This window comes from Schistocerca serialis, chromosome 12 (assembly GCF_023864345.2).
Source record: "Schistocerca serialis cubense isolate TAMUIC-IGC-003099 chromosome 12, iqSchSeri2.2, whole genome shotgun sequence".
Lineage (NCBI taxonomy): Eukaryota > Metazoa > Arthropoda > Insecta > Orthoptera > Acrididae > Schistocerca > Schistocerca serialis.
In genome coordinates, this window is record NC_064649.1 from 44,330,315 (window position 1) to 44,346,126 (window position 15,812).

Below are 15,812 nucleotides of genomic sequence, written 5' to 3' on the forward strand. Positions count from 1 at the left end.
ATATTCATTCAGTGTTTGATAATCAAAGCACTAGGCCACTTCCAATAAACTTGAAACGTAACTTCAGATTGTTTCCTAAGACGTTCCTGCTTACATCCTTAAACTCAAATATTTAACACATTAACTCATTTTAAAGAGATCAGAAGTGTAAAGTAAGTTCTTTAAAGAATCAGGGGTTACTGATATGAAAGAAAGTCACTAAATAAGAGCCGTTCTTAACATTTTTATAAACGCTATTACAGGAATGATCGTTTCCTTATTTATTTATTTTTGCTTGTCGACCTTGCTTTCCAATACACTTTGCTTACTTGCCTATACAGCTGCAGATGCCGAACACAAGAGGAAAAGAAAATACACTGACGAAAGCTCAAAGTGTTACACCGTCTAACACCAGTCCGATATTTATCACACTAACGGCCATCACCTAACGACTCTAGAACGATTATACTTTCATTCTAATCGACATCGATGTCCAACATCAGCATCAGTATGAGGTGTGACCGCCACCGACACGAATACAATCTTGTGTCCGTTGCGATGTGGAAGCCTCCGAATGGCATGCTCAAGAATTTCTATCCCAGTCTCAAAACCATGCTGCGACAGATCCTGAACATTGCTGGATGGAAACTGGTAGTAGGACTAATCCACTGAATAAGAGAGTCATATCACTGACTTCAATCTGCATTATGATTATGGGACATGGACTATGTTCAAACGTGATGAATTACCTCGTAGGTAACGATCTATCGACACACAGTTATTACGGATTCAGAAGATATCTTTCATGTGAAACACAGCTACCACTGTATTCGCACGAAATAATGAGTGCTATCGACAGAGGTTCTCAAAATGATTCCATACTTATAGCTTCCAAAGTGGCTTTACACAGTTCCTCACAAGTGACTTATAATCATATTGCGTTCCTGTGGAGTTTCGCTTCAGTTCTATGAGTGGATTCTTGGTTTCCCGTTAGAAAGGGGCTCGGTACGTAGTAATCGATGGAAAATCATCGAGCCAAACGAATGTGTTGTATGGCATTCCCCAAGCAAGCGTTATAGGCTCTCTGCCGTTTCCAATCTATATAAACGGTCTAGAAGTCAATCTGAGCAGCCCTCTTAGAGTGTTTGCAGATGATGCTCTCATTTACAGCCTTGTAAAGTCATCACATGATCAAAACCAACTGCAAAATGACTCAGGCGTGATATTTGTATGCTGCGGAAAGTGTCAGTTGCCTCTGAAGAAAAGAAAGTGTGATGTCATCCACATGAATACGAGAAGTGATCCGTTAAATTTCGGTTACACGATAAACCACACAAAGGCTGTCAGTTCAACTAAATTCCGAGGAATTACAGTTACGAACAACGTAAATTGTATCACACTGTTGTGGGGAAGGCAAACCAAAGAATGCGTTTTATTATCAGAACACTTAGAAGAAGCAACAGGTTGACTAAAGAGATTGCCTATGGTTCAAATGGCTCTGAGCACTATGGAACTTAACTGCTAAGGTCATCAATCCCCTAGAACTTAGAACTACTTAAACCTAACTAACCTAAGGACATCACACACATCCATGCCCGAGGCAGAATTCGAACCTGCGACCGTAGCGGTCGCGCGGTTCCAGACTGTAGCGCCTAGAACCGCTCGGCCACCCCGGCGATTGCCTATGAGTGGCAGCTAGCCCTAATTGTGGGAAAATGTAAGTTAATGCGGATGAGTAGAAAAATCAAACAGGTAATGTTCTGATACAGTATTGCTCGTGACCCAATCAAATCGTTCGAATATCTGGGCGTAACATTGCAAAGCGGTATGAGAGGGAACCAACAAGTGAGCACTGTTGTACGGAAGGTGAATGGTCGACTTCGCTTTATTGTGATAATTTTAGGAAAGAGCGGTTCACTTGTAAAGGATAAGAGGCTGGAGCGACCTGTTCTTGAGTACTGCTGGAGTGTTTGGGATCCGCATCAGGTCGGACTGAAGGAAGACTTCGAAGGGTTTCAGAGGCGGGCTGGTAGATTTCTTACGGGTGGGTTTGAACGCGTAAGTGTTACGGAGATGCTTCGGGAATTCAAAGGGAATCCCTGGAGGGTAGGCAACGTTCTTTTCGAGAAACACTATTGTGAAAATTTAGAGAACCGGCATTTGAAGCTGACTGCCGAATGATTCTACGGCCGCCAACACACATTGCGCTTAAGGACGATGAAGATATGATACAAGAAATTAGGGATCGTATGGGGACACACAGCCAGCTGTTTTTCCCTCATTCTATTTGCGAGTGGAATAGGAAAGCAAACGAGTAGTAGTGGTACAGGGTATCCTCTGCCACGCAGCGTACAGTGGCTTGCAGAGTATGGATCTAGATGTATATGCCTACATTACGCTTGTCCGTCCGCTGCTAGAGTATTCCTGTGCGGAATGGCATACTTGCCAGATAGGATTGACGGAGGACATCGAAAAAGTCCGAAGAAGGGCAACTTAATTTGTATTATCGCGAAAGAGCGAAGAAAGTATCATGGTAAGTGAGTTAGGGTGGCGATGATTAAAAGAATGGCATTTTGCTTTGCGGCGAGATCTCTTCACGAGATTTCGATTACCAACTTTCTTATCTGAATTTGAAAATGTTCAAAAATGGCTCTGAGCACTATGGGACTTAACATCTGTGGTCATCAGTCCCCTAGAACTTAGAACTACTTAAACCTAGCTATCCATGCCCGAGGCAGGATTCGAACCTGCGACCGTAGCAGCCGCGCGGTTCCGAACTGCGCGCCTAGCACCGCTAGACCACCGCGGCCGGCTTTGAAAATGTTTTACTGGCGCCAGCGTATACAGGATGAAATGATCATCGCAGTAAAAGAAGATAAATCAGTGTTCGTTTCGGACATGCTGTTAGAGCGTGGAACGGTAGAGAAACAGGCTGAAGGTGGTTCGAACTCCGCTAGGCATTTAAGTGTGAACTTCGGAGTAATGATGTAGATGTAGATGTGGAAGAGACTGAAGAAGGCGTACGAGGATGACGTTGCTCATCGCAGAACAGCTAGACGTTTGACAAACGCAGTGGGCTCGCCAGTATTCGGGTCTCCCCTCACAGCAGAAGACCGAGCGCTGCGCACGCAGTCTCCAAGTTGCGCAGCGTGTTCAAAATCTGATTTTCGCTGACAAACACGTAACAGTCAACCACCTGCCACTGAGAATGGAAGTAGGCGAGGCGAGTGTTCGCAGAACACTGAGTCAGTTGATGGCGAGAAAGGCGCGCGCCTCGTGGGTTCCGAGAATGTTGTCGGCTGCCACAAAGAAACACCGGAGGAAAGCGAAGTTTTGGAACAGTATAAGAAATCTGGCGATGCCCTCCTTGCAAGAAATGTGATTGGGGCATGAGACCTGGTTTTAACGTTTTGAGCCGGAGTCCATGGAACGGAATTATGCAAAGACACCGAGGAAGAAGAAATTTAAAATTGAGCCTTCAGCAGGAAATTATGATTAACAAAGAATTTTTCTTAATGGACATGATGATGCGGTAACCAGGTGCTTGGTGATGGAGTGGTGAGGGGCCGATTACCTAATAAACACACGATACAATAAAACACACGTAGTACAGATAAAATTTCCCAGAGGATAAAGGGGATCTTAATCATACCTTTAACTGATAACGTACACAATGGACTTAAACAAGCAAGCATTACAGAAGAAAACTCAATCACACCTTCTCATTTAACCTTGAAACTTTCAATTGACTTCAACTTTCAGGAATTTACTGCGGCTGCAAGTCAATGTCAATGTCAATGTCAAATGTCGCTCCACTATGCGGTTCCACCAGTTTATCGAAGAGGTGGTTTTCACACGGTACCAGATCAGAGCTGCACGGTGGCTGTTTCCGTGTTGCCGACTCAAGTTTTGTGATCTCGGAATGGTAGCTCCCTTACTGACATGTGCCGGGCGCTAACATGCAACAGCAGAACGCGGTCGTTATGTCGGTGTTGTCGAACTCGACCCAGTCGAGCATCAAGTGTATAAGGGTTACCACATACGCTCCAGAACTAATAGTTGTTCCGTATCGCATGACGTCTACAGGCAACAATTTTTGTGGCTCTACACTACTGGCCATTAAAATTGCTACACCAAGAAGAAATGCAAATGATAAACGGATATTCATTGGACTAGAACCGACATATGATTACATTTTCACGCACGTTGGGTACATAGATCCTGAGAAATCAGTACCCAGAACAACCACCTCTGGCCGTAATTACGGCCTTGATACGCCTGGACATTGAGTCAAACAGAGCTTGGATGGCGTGTACAGGTCCAGCTGCCCATGCAGCTGCAACACGATACCACAGTTCAACAAGAGTAGTGGCTAGCGTATTGTGACGAGCCAGTTGCTCGGCCACCATTGACCAGACGTTTTCAGTTGGTGAGAGATCTGGAGAATGTGCTGGCCAGGGCAGCAATCGAACATTTTCTGTGCCCAGAAAGGCCCGTAGAGGACCTGCAACATGCAGTCGTGCGTTATCCTGCTGAAATGTAGGGTTTCGCAGGGATCGAATGAAGGGTAGAGCCACTGGTCGTAACACATCTGAAATGTAAAGTCCACTGTTTAAAGCGCCTTCAATGCGAACAAGAGGTGACCGAGACGTGTAACCAATGGCACCCCATACCATCACGCCAGGAGATACGCCAGTATGGCGATGACGAATGCACGCTTCCAATGTGCGTTCACCGCGATGTCGCCAAACATGGATGCGACCATCACGATGCTGTAAACAGAACCTGAGAGGCATCACAACAACGTTTCACCAGGCAACGCCCGTCAACTACTGTTTGTGTATGAGGAATCGGTTGGAAACTTTCCTCATGTCAGCACGTTGTAGGTGTCGCCACCGGCGCCAACATTGTGTGAATGCTCTGAAAAGCTAATCATTTGCTTATCACAGCATCTTCTTCCTGTCGGTTAAATTTCGCGTCTGTAGCACGTCATCTTCGTGGTGTGGCAATTGTAATGGCCAGTAGTGCAAAAACCCTGTAAGAGAGCCGTGACGCTGCAGTTCGATTTACTTTTGCGAAAATATACCCTTTGCCTTCAACCCTTTGGTTGCGACCAGAGGATGTGATCGAGGGATGCTCAGTACTGGAAAAATTATCTAGGGGCTAGAGTTAAATTGCAAGACACTAATAAAGTTAAAACCTGTTAAAACCTTACATAGCATTCTACTAAATGAAATACTTTCGGAGCCACTTAAAGGATTAAATTTCACACATCAGTAAGACTGCATATTGTCTCGAGAACTGCAGAAACACTGGGCTCAGGCATTACGACTGGCATCAGGCGACGCAATAGCTACGCGTAGCGGCAACAAGAGATGTACATAACGCTTGTCAGGCATCAGTACAAACTCTAGGATTTACAAACACAGTTATTAAGCTACGTGGAAAACATGAAAGGGCTCTCAGAAAAAAATGAACACAGATTAAAAGAAAACTCTTGCACATTTCCACACACGAACATACACTCCTGGAAATGGAAAAAAGAACACATTGACACCGGTGTGTCAGACCCACCATACTTGCTCCGGACACTGCGAGAGGGCTGTACATGCAATGATCACACGCACGGCACAGCGGACACACCAGGAAGCGCGGTGTTGGCCGTCGAATGGCGCTAGCTGCGCAGCATTTGTGCACCGCCGCCGTCAGTGTCAGCCAGTTTGCCGTGGCATACGGAGCTCCATCGCAGTCTTTAACACTGGTAGCATGCCGCGACAGCGTGGACGTGAACCGTATGTGCAGCTGACGGACTTTGAGCGAGGGCGTATAGTGGGCATGCGGGAGGCCGGGTGGACGTACCGCCGAATTGCTCAACACGTGGGGCGTGAGGTCTCCACAGTACATCGATGTTGTCGCCAGTGGTCGGCGGAAGGTGTACGTGCCCGTCGACCTGGGACCGGACCGCAGCGACGCACGGATGCACGCCAAGACCGTAGGATCCTACGCAGTGCTGTAGGGGACCGCACCGCCACTTCCCAGCAAATTAGGGACACTGTTGCTCCTGGGGTATCGGCGAGGACCATTCGCAACCGTCTCCATGAAGCTGGGCTACGGTCCCGCACACCGTTAGGCCGTCTTCCGCTCACGCCCCAACATCGTGCAGCCCGCCTCCAGTGGTGTCGCGACAGGCGTGAATGGAGGGACGAATGGAGACGTGTCGTCTTCAGCGATGAGAGTCGCTTCTGCCTTGGTGCCAATGATGGTCGTATGCGTGTTTGGCGCCGTGCAGGTGAGCGCCACAATCAGGACTGCATACGACCGAGGCACACAGGGCCAACACCCGGCATCATGGTGTGGGGAGCGATCTCCTACACTGGCCGTACACCACTGGTGATCGTCGAGGGGACACTGAATAGTGCACGGTACATCCAAACCGTCATCGAACCCATCGTTCTACCATTCCTAGACCGGCAAGGGAACTTGCTGTTCCAACAGGACAATGCACGTCTGCATGTATCCCGTGCCACCCAACGTGCTCTAGAAGGTGTACGTCAACTACCCTGGCCAGCAAGATCTCCGGATCTGTCCCCCATTGAGCATGTTTGGGACTGGATGAAGCGTCATCTCACGCGGTCTGCACGTCCAGCACGAACGCTGGTCCAACTGAGGCGCCAGGTGGAAATGGCATGGCAAGCCGTTCCACAGGACTACATCCAGCATCTCTACGATCGTCTCCATGGGAGAACAGCAGCCTGCATTGCTGCGAAAGGTGGATATACACTGTACTAGTGCCGACATTGTGCATGCTCTGTTGCCTGTGTCTATGTGCCTGTGGTTCTGTCAGTGTGATCATGTGATGTATCTGATCCCAGGAATGTGTCAATAAAGTTTCCCCTTCCTGGGACAATGAATTCACGGTGTTCTTATTTCAATTTCCAGGAGTGTAATTTAACTACCTGGACTGTAGCAACTATCGTACTGATTAAGGAACCGCCTCAAAATAACCATTTAAATACATCAACGCTTCCAACTAGTAACTTACACAGTTGGGCAACTACGAGGGTAATCCCAAAACTAAGGTCTCCTATTTTTTCAGAAGTACATGGATCTCTTTATTTCTACAATGGTTCACATGAGTTTACAGCTTGAACATATAGCTATTTTTTCTACATAATCACCATTTCTGTCGATGCATTTTTGTAGCAGCTGTGGCAGTTATTGTATGCCCATGTCATACCAGCTCGCCGCCATGCTGTTCAGAAAGTTATGAACCTCTTCTTTCACCTCGTCGTCGGAGCCAGAAACGCTTTCCGGCCAAATGTTGTTTAAACCGAGGGAACAGGTGATAGTCACTGGGCGCCAAGTCAGGACTGTAGGGTGGGTGGGTGATTATGTTCCACTGAAACTGTTGCAGGAGAGCAACGGTTTGCCCAGCGATGTGTGGGCGAGCGTTGTCATGAAGAATGTGTACGCCCTTGCTCAGCATTCCTCTTCTCTGGTTCTGATTTGCCCGGCTGAGTTTTTTCAGAGTCTCCAAGTACCTGTCAGCGTTAATTGTGGTCCCAGTGGGCATAAAGTCGACCAACAATACCCTTTTCCGATCCCAAAAAACGGTTGTCATGACTTTACCGGCAGACTGTGTGTGTTTGAATTTCCGCAGCTTTGGCGTAGAAGGACGCCGCCACTGGCGTGATTGCTACTTGGTCTCAGGTGTAAAGTGGTACGCGCAGGTTTCGTCACTTGTGACAATTGAGTCCAGAAAGTTGTCCTGTTCGGCTGCAAGCTGCTGAAGAAATGCGAAGGAAGCATCAACTCGTTGCCGCATGTGGTCCTCGATCAGCATGCGTGGCACCCATCTTGCGCACACCTTCCACTAGTTCAATGTTTCCGTAAAAATTCTGTGCTTCGGGAAACCTCAGGAACCAACGTGCAGAGATCATCCAGGGTGATCAGCCTATCTTCACGCGTGCTTTGCTCAACCTTCAGCACTGTCTGCTCAGAAATTGACGGTCTTCCGCTCCCTTGTTCGTCGTGAATTTCGATCCGACAAGCATCAAACTCTCTACACGACTTACGAACATTTTTGACATCCATGCACGACTCACCATTCACTTCTGTCAGTTGGTGATGGATTTCAACCAACGCAGTGCCCTTTGCATTCAAAAACCGAATAACTGCGCGCAATTCGCACTTGGCGGCGGTAGCATTCAACGGGAGCTCCATTCTCAACGGCTGCCAAGCCAAGACTGAGCGCCTCAGCACTGCGTGCGCATGTTTACACACAGCGCGTGAAACACTCTTCATAACAGTGTGACCAACAGCCACACAAACAGAGTTCTGCACTTATAAAAAAATAGGAGACCTTACTTTTGGGATTTTTTTTATTTTTTTATTTTTTTATTTGTCATCAGTCTACTGACTGGTTTGATGCGGCCCGCCACGAATTCCTTTCCTGTGCTAACCCCTTCATCTCAGAGTAGCACTTGCAACCTACGTCTTCAATTATTTGCTTGACGTATTCCAATCTCTGTCTTCCTCTACAGTTTTTGCCCTCTACAGCTCCCTCTAGTGCCATGGAAGTCATTCCCTCATGTCTTAGCAGATGTCCTATCATCCTGTCCCTTCTCCTTATCAGCGTTTTCCACATATTCCTTTCCTCTCCGATTCTGCGTAGAACCTCCTCATTCCTTACCTTATCAGTCCACCTAATTTTCAACATTCGACTATAGCACCACATCTCAAATGCTTCGATTCTCTTCTGTTCCGGTTTTCCCACAGTCCATGTTTCACTACCGCCAGACACCACACTTGCTAGGTGGTAGCTTAAATCGGCCGCGGTCCATTAGTACATGTCGGACCCGCGTGTCGCCACTGTGTGATCGCAGACCGAGCGCCACCACAAGGCAGGTCTCGAGATACGGACTAGCACTCGCCCCAGTTGTACGGACGACATTGCTAGCGACTACACGGACGAAGCATCGCTCATTAGCCGAGCAGACAGTTAGAATAGCCTTCAGCTAAGTCAATGGCTACGACCTAGCAAGGCGCCATTAACCATTTTAAGATAGAGTCTCACTTGTATCATCAAGGAATGCTGTATTCACATGAAGGATTAAAAGTTAAGTATTAAAGCAGCTACGTACTTTTCTTGCTACCATTCATTACGTATCCTCTTTCAGACCTCTCTTTAGCCAACGTGAGAGTACGCGTGCCTTTCGGCTACTTCAGTGTGGCGTAGCTGTCTTGTTACGCCACAACAAATGCTGTACTCCAGACGTACATCCTCAGAAATTTCTTCCTCAAATTAAGGCCGCTATTTGATATTAGTAGACTTCTCTTGGCCAGAAATGCCTTTTTTACCATAGCGAGTCTGCTATTGATGTCCTCCTTGCTCCGTCCGTCATTCCTTATTTTACTGCCTAGGTAGCAGAATTCCTTAACTTCATTGACTTCGTAACCATCAATCCTGATGTTAAGTTTGTCGCTGTGCTCATTTCTACTACTTCTCATTACCTTCGTCTTTCTCCGATTTACTCTCAGACCATACTGTGTACTCATTAGACTGTTCATTCCGTTCAGCAGATCATTTAATTCTTCTTCACTTTCACTCAGGATAGCAATGTCAACAGCGAATCGTATCATTGATATCCTTTCACCTTGTATTTTAGTTCCACTCCTGAACCTTTCTTTTATTTCCATCATTGCTTCCTCGATGTACAGATTGAAGAGTAGGGGCGAAAGGCTACAGCCTTGTCTGACACCCTTCTTAATACGAGCGCTTCGTTCTTGATCGTCCACTCTTATTATTCCCTCTTGGTTGTTGTACATATTGTATATGACCCGTCTCTCCCTATAGCTTACCCCTACTTTTTTCAGAATCTCGAACAGCTTGCACCATTTTATATTGTCGAACGTTTTTCCAGGTCGACAAATCCTATGAAAGTGTCTTGATTTTTCTTTAGCCTTGCTTCCATTATTAGACGTAACGTCAGAATTGCCTCTCTCGTCCCTTTACTTTTCCTAAAGCCAAACTGATCGTCACCTAGCGCATTCTCAATTTTCTTTTCCATTCTTCTGTATATTATTCTTGTAAGCAGCTTCGATGCATGAGCTGTTAAGCTGATTGTGCGATAATTCTCGCACTTGTCAGCTCTTGCCGTCTTCGGAATTGTGTGGATGATGCTTTTCCGAAAGTCAGATGGTATATTGTGAGACTCATATATTCTACACACCAACGTGAATAGTCGTTTTGTTGCCACTTCCCCCAATGATTTTAGAAATTCTGACGGAATGTTATCTATCCCTTCTGCCTTATTTGACCGTAAGTCCTCCAAAGCTCTTTTAAATTCCGATTCTAATACTGGATACCCTATCTCTTCTAAATCGACTCGAGTTTCTTCTTCTATCACATCAGACAAATCTTCACCCTCATAGAGGCTTTCAATGTATTCTTTCCACCTATCTGCTCTCTCCTCTGCATTGAACAGTGAAATTCCCGTTGCACTCTTAATGTTACCACCGTTGCTTTTAATGTCACCAAAGGTTGTTTTGACTTTCCTGTATGCTGAGTCTGTCCTTCCGACAATCATATCTTTTTCGATGTCTTCACATTTTTCCTGCAGCCATTTCGTCTTAGCTTCCCTGCACTTCCTATTTATTTCATTCCTCAGCGACTTGTATTTCTGTATTCCTGATTTTCCCGGAACTTGTTTGTCCTTCCTCCTTTCATCAATCAACTGAAGTATTTCTTCTGTTACCCATGGTTTCTTCGCAGCTACCTTCTTTGTACCTATGTTTTCCTTCCCAACTTCTGTGATGGCCCTTTTTAGAGATGTCCATTCCTCTTCAACTGTACTGCCTATTGCGCTATTCCTTATTGCTGTGTCTATAGCGTTAGAGAATTTCAAACGTATCTCGTCATTCCTTAGTACTTCTGTATCCCACTTCTTCGCGTATTGATTCTTCCTGACTAATGTCTTGAACTTCAGCCTACTCTTCATCACTACTATATTGTGATCTGAGTCTATATCTGCTCCTGGGTACGCCTTAGAATCCAGTATCTGATTTCGGAATCTCTGTCTGACCATGATGTAATCTAATTGAAATCTTCCCGTATCTCCCGGCCTTTTCCAAGTATACCTCCTCCTCTTGTGATTCTTGAACAGGGTATTCGCTATTACTAGCTGAAACTTGTTACAGAACTCAATTAGTCTTTCTCCTCTTTCATTCCTTGTCCCAAGCCCATATTCTCCTGTAACCTTTTCTTCTACTCCTTCCCCTACAACTGCATTCCAGTCGCCCATGACTATTAGATTTTCGTCCCCCTTTACATACTGCATTACCCTTTCAATATCCTCATACACTTTCTCTATCTGTTCATCTTCAGCTTGCGACGTCGACATGTATACCTGAATTATCGTTGTCGGTGTTGGTCTGCTGTCGATTCTGATTAGAACAACCCGGTCACTGAACTGTTCACAGTAACACACCCTCTGCCCTACCTTCCTATTCATAACGAATCCTACACCTGTTATACCATTTTCTGCTGCTGTTTATATTACCCGATACTCATCTGACCAGAAATTCTTGTCTTCCTTCCACTTCACTGACCCCTACTATATCTAGATTGAGCCTTTGCATTTCCCTTTTCAGATTTTCTAGTTTCCCTACCACGTTCAAGCTTCTGACATTCCACACCCCGACTCGTAGAACGTTATCCTTTCGTTGATTATTCAATCTTTTTCTCATGGTAACCTCCCCCTTGGCAGTCCCCTCCAGGAGATCCGAATGGGGGACTATTCCGGAATCTTTTGCCAATGGAGAGATCATCATGACACTTCTTCAATTACAGGCCACATGTCCTGTGGATACACGTTACGTGTCTTTAATGCAGTGGTTTCCATTGCCTTCTGCATCCTCATATCGTTGATCATTGCTGATTCTTCCGCCTTTGGAGGAATTTCCCACCCCTAGGACAAGAGAATGCCCTGAACCTCTATCCGCTCCTCCGCCCTCTTTGACAAGGCCGTTGGCAGAATGAGGCTGGCTTCTTATGTCGGATGTCTTCGGCCGCCAATGCTGATTATTTATCAAACTTTAGGCAGTGGCGGGGATTGAACCCGGGACCGAAGACGTTTTGATTATGAATCAAAGACGCTACACCTAGACCACGGGATTACCCTCGTATATAGCCATTGTGACAATCTCAGCCACCAAATGTGCCCGCATTCAACTCACTCTAAATACTTCACAAGTGTCAGTACAAATTTTTTCACAGTTAGGATAACCGATTCCTGACAAAAAAAAAAAAAAAAAAAAAAAAAAAAAAAAAAAAAAAAAAAAAAAAAAAAAAAACGCTCGGCGGCAGACAAGGAGAGTGCGATAAGGCTGGTAGCTTTCTCCATAAGACTAACGATTCCAAAGCGAACTTATCTGAACTAACCATTAAACAAGCGGACAAATCATGCCGGATCCACAGTCAGTTCATGATCCAGGTCAGAGGTCACCGTCGCGCTGCCGTATCACAACACCCGTGGTTCTTCCCAAGGCGTGCAGTAGAAGTTCCCGTCCGTTATGCCCCAGGCCAGAGAATCCTCTCGCCATGACGCGCTTCAAAACCCCAGGAACACAGGCGTGCTCCATCCGTTCACCACTCAAGTCCGCAGCAAGTACACAACTACCAATAGGACCGCACCAGTGCTCACGCCGTCTCAACGAACACCATCCAGCCTTGTTTTTCTCTGCTGATCGATCACCAACCGAGAGCACTAGTGAGCATCCGCTTCCCTGGACCACACCCTCTGGTCGCAACCAAAGGGTTGACCACTATCTATATAGGAGGCAAAGAGTATATTTTCGCAAAGGTGAATCGAACTACAGCGCCACGGATCAGTTACAGTGTTTATTGAATCACAAAAACGTAGACGTCACGCGACACGGAACAACTATCAGTTCTGACGTGTATGTGGCAACCCCTATAAAACTTGATGCTCGACCCAGTCGCATTCGACAACACCGACATAACGACCGCGTTCTGCTGTTGCATGACAACACCCAGCACGTGTCAGTAAGGGAGCCACCACACCGAGATCACAAAACTTGGGTGGACAATATGGAAACAGCCACCCTGCAGCTCTGATCTGGTACCGTGTGATAACCACCTCTTCGATAAACTGGTGGAACCGCTTCGTGGAGCGACATTTGAAGACGATGACTCACTTGCAGAGACTGCCAAACTATGCGTCAAACGTGTTGGTCCTGGATTCTACCGTGCAGGAGAATTTATCAATACTGTAAAAATATAAAAAGCATGGAAAAGAAACTGGATGTTAAAAAAATATCGCTGTGCGTTTCTTTTGGAAAGATCGTCGTGTTAAAGCCTCTTGCTCCTTCTAAAGCGATGTCTTCCTATAGAAGCGCCTGCCTCAAAATAGGTACCTCTGTACCGCAGACCGGTCATGTTGTTCGGGTAGCCGCTAGTGCAGGGGCGTCCAAAGGTGTGAGTGGTGCCATTCCCAGTGCATTCCACACGGGTGACTGGGGCGCTGCGAAACGAGCTCTTGCCATCGTGTTGCGCAGCACTGCCGTACCTCGCAGTGTTATCAGAAAATACGGCTGTTGACTACTCTGACGCTGTGACGTATCCTGTTCGACTCCCCCCTCCCTCCACCCGCCAAATATGAAGTGTTACACATAGAATTCCGCAGCAAACGTCCTTGATCCTTTAGTGAAAAGAAGCAGTAAGCTTTACAGGAAATATGAGTAACGGTCTCGCTTTCAAATGTTGTACGTGTTTACTTTTGACTGTGCCTGTATGTTCGGAGGCCTACGAGGAAAAGCACACGAAGACTGAAACGTCCCCTTAGAAAAATTATGAATGACTGTGCTTAAACTGACACACAATATTTTTAGCGCAACGCAATCTGACTTTTAATAATCACTACAAAAGAATGGCCCTGACTAACAATAACCTATACATTTCATGAATTACTTACCTCACAAAAATCTTCGTTACTCAAACTACTGCAATGCAGCGAGCGCCAATACTGCCAGCTAAATAAAAGATTCAAACTACTGAAGGCACTAATTACTGATAGGCATAGTTAGCAAATGAAATATTTTGATAAAGAACAAACAATGTATTTACCTTAACAGTGTTCAAAAGTCATAATATATATCAGTTCATGACATCCAGTCTTACAAATTTACTGTCTCTGATGGAGGACACACGTCCAGATCATCCGCTCTCAAAACTCCGCCACCTCTCTCCCCAAATCCACCACTGCTGGCGGCTCACCTCCAACTGCGCAACGCTACGCGCTGTTAACAGCCAACTGCCCAACACTAGAATAGCCAACAACAATGCAAACCAGCCACAGACTGCACACAGCACAGCCAGTGATTTTCATACAGAGCGCTACGTGGCGTTACCAATAAAAAAAACCTATACAGCTTACTTACAAGACCTCTAATCCATTCGAGAACTACAGACATGCATTGCTGAACCAAAACATTATGACCTTTAGCTTAATAGCGTATTTATTCATCTTTGAAACAGCTGAGAGTCTGCATGGTATGGATTCGACAAGTCTTTAGTAGGATTCCAGAGGTACGTGTCGGGCAGATGACTGAGCGCAAGTCAGGCAGTGCACGTAAATTACGGGGCAGTCGTCTGTGAGCGAGGAGGTAAGCCACATAACGTAAAAATATGTGTTCCATCGAGTTCACCTTGCACAAATTTGATGGCCAAGACATCAAAGTGATGCCACAACCGTGCTCCTCAAAACTCTGTACGCTATTTTGGCCTTGTGACTGTTACCTTACTGGAAGATGACGTCACCGTTCAGCGACGACATCAAGCATGTCTAGGGATCGCGAGCTACCGGACTGGAAATTCCTGTCGATGTTGCAGGATACAGAACAAGGACCTATGTGACTTCGTCAGACAAAATTAAACAGTATTCAAGATTAATCCATTTATTACTAAGAATACAAGTCGTTGCTGTGTCTTCTGCCTCTGCCGCTGGCTGCGTAATCCAGAGAATAATCCGCTGAATGCAACTGAACTGAATGCTGCAGAGGCCAAGTCGCTGAATCCCGGGTGTGGCGTTTCCCTCCCTCTTGCGAGATAGGGGCGCCCCGTCGGTAGCTCTGCATGGAGATGGCGGTGGTTTCGACGTGTGTGTTTGGTACACACGCCGTTCCGTGGAGTATTAGATCCCTCCCAGATCACTGCCCATGTTGTCCCCTCACGTGGACCGCGATGTCGGATGCCGTAATATCGTGCCCAATGCTGAAAATGGTCCGCCGCTACGGTACGCCGTCAGACTCGTGCGACGTTGGAGTTTAGGGCAACTTGTGCCCTGGACAGGAGGGGTTTTGGTAGACCACTGGACCACTGGACTACCCAGCAGTGCTGCCTGGTGCTATGAGTTCAGTACCGGACGTTGGACTTCATCATCAGTGGCCACGGATTGGTGACCTTCTCGTAAGGCATTTACAAAAATTTCACCCACAAGATGCTATCAGACCATAACCAGTGAATCGAGTGTGAATGACATGAACGACATCGAAGCTAGTGATAGAGTAGGCTAATGGGAGTATTTATGTCGTCGAGTAGTGGCTCCGATCTACGAAGTCATTCGTAAAGACCGATTCGGTTCTGCTCTTCTCGACTGTCAGTGGTCTTCAGTTCTGCTCCATTTGGGTAAAGAATTTGTTATATTGTCTTTACTGCTTAGTCATCTCCCTGCTAGGCGGCCGCGCGGGGTAGCCGCGCCGTCTGAGGCTCCTTGACACGGTCCGCGCTTCTCCCCCCGTCGGAGATTCGGGTC